General features: G+C 23.6%; 1 protein-coding gene across 1 annotated transcript in view; it reads left to right on the top strand.

Moving 5' to 3' along the window:
• Window positions 1–772, top strand: part of LOC106870479 (uncharacterized) — a 35,074-nt gene extending 34,302 nt beyond the window's left edge. Inside the window, exon 2 of the mRNA XM_014916588.3 lies at window positions 1–772. This exon is cut by the window's left edge and continues 1,264 nt beyond it. The gene's annotated coding sequence lies outside the window, so the exon portion shown is untranslated.
• Window positions 773–2,500: the final 1,728 nt, after the last annotated feature.

The raw sequence follows: 2,500 nt of genomic DNA, 5'->3' as shown, positions 1-2,500 counted from the left end.
AGATTTCACACTCAGCACACGGCTCTTGTTGAAGTGGGTTTAGATTTTTTTTTCTTAACCAGAGCCTCAGGGTAACCCATTGTTTCTGGTTAAATTGGGTTGATAGAAAACGTGTGGAGGCCTATAATAGGGACTGTGTCTGATCTGTAATGCAAAAGTTACATACTGTGTCACACTCTGTGTCACATTCTGTGTCACACTGAATGTGACTTAGAATTACATTAAGATTATATGTTTTTGAAATACTCAAAACCTATGTAAATTCAATGGTTAAGCTCCTCCATTGAACAAAGAGTTGAATACTATTGAAATTGAGGGATACAAATTTTATTTTTTATATATAACACCCAACACACACACAATATATATGTACTTAATATCTATCTATCTATCTATCTATCTATCTATCTATCTATCTATCTATCTATCTATCTATCTATCTATTTATCTATTTGTCTATATATATACTTATATGTAGACACATTTATATGTACATACACAGTTTCATACACACATGAGCATTTTAAAATTCCATTCATCAAACTTAACACCCACCTCAACAAAAACATTCCAATGAAATCCAAAATTATTTCAATTGAACTTTACAAACTATCAACATTCTCAGAGGTGGGAAACAATATGAATGAAGTTCATACATAAGTCACCGAACCCTGTGGAATACGAGTAGCAAGTGATATGAGTTTATTAATTTATAATACTGCCTAATGTTTTTTGTATGTTATTTTCGTAATAAATGTGTATACCAGCATAATACTTTGATATTCCATGATTGTAAAAATAACTATACTTAGACTAACAAACATAGCATATAAAAATGTATACAGCAGATAATTACAAAGACATATATATATATATTTATATCATCATGAATAATGATGTGTATATATATATATATATATATATATATATATATATGTACGTATGTATGTATACATATATATTCATGTATATACATAGTACACATATATGTATGTATGCATATATATATATATGTATATAAGTATTTATAAATATGTATGTATAAATATTTGTTTATATATTTATATTTATATGTATATATATATTAGACTAAAATAGTAAAATACAATGCATACACAATTACATAAATATAAATGCATATATATATATATATGTGTGTGTGTGTGTCTGTGTGTGTGTATGTATGCATATATTTATGCATGTATTTAGGTATGCATGTATGTATGTATATATGTATGTATGTATATCTTGCCTTCAATAAAATTTATGTTGCTTTTCTGGAACTTAAGATTTCACAGTGACCAGAAATCATTATCCAACCAGAATTAAAATCACTAATGACACTCTGGTATTGTAGATGACAAAAGATCATAAATTGTCATATATATATATATACATTACATTCATGCATATAAATATATACATGCATATGTATGTGTGTATGAGCTTGTGTGTGTCTGAGTGTGTATCTTTGTCTATGTGTAAATATATATATCTATATATATATATATATATATATATAGATATATATATATATATATATAGATATATATATATATATATATATGCATACAAGCATATATAGAAAGTTCAAACTTGTTGTAAGTCTTCCATTGCAGAGCATTCTACTTTGAAAATCCTATCTCTCATCAGGTATCAAGCAAGAATCAATCTGTGACTGAAAGTCACAGGAAGTATTTAGTAGACAGCAATGAATGGTCAAATAGGCCCACAAATGGACACATTAAGACTCTATACATTTGATGAAACTATGTCACACACACAAGTACACACACACACGCACACACACCACGCACATATATATATACATATACATATATACATATTTGATTGTATTTTAGTATGTACAGTTTTAACATCATATCCATCTACATAAAACCAAGCTAAACATTTTCTAATAAAGTATTCAATATAGACAGATTTAATCTTTTTAGGATGTTGAAATATATATATATATGTATGTATGTATGTATGTATGTATGTATGTATGTATATATATATATATAACGTTGACATTGAATGTCCACGTTAGTGGTCAACGTTATATATAAAAATATACTTTAATCCCCTGAGATTGCAGATATTGTTTCTGAATCTCTTTGATTCTTTAAATGTGCTAGCTTCCTGGTAATTAATCGATATTAATTAATATATGATTTTTACCCTATGTTAATGTATATATATATATATATATATATATATATATATATATATATATATATATATATATATATATATATATATATATATATATATATATATATATATATATATATATATATATATATATATATATATATATATATATATATATATATATATATATATATATATATATATATATATATATATATATAATATATATATATATATATATATATATATATATATATATATATATATATATATATATATATATATATATATATATATATATATATATATATATATATATATATATATATATATATATATATAT

This window comes from Octopus bimaculoides, chromosome 18 (genome assembly GCF_046866305.1).
Source record: "Octopus bimaculoides isolate indiv1 chromosome 18, ASM4686630v1, whole genome shotgun sequence".
Taxonomy (NCBI): domain Eukaryota; kingdom Metazoa; phylum Mollusca; class Cephalopoda; order Octopoda; family Octopodidae; genus Octopus; species Octopus bimaculoides.
Note: the sequence above shows the minus strand (reverse complement) of the source record. Positions and strands in the feature narration are given on the sequence as shown.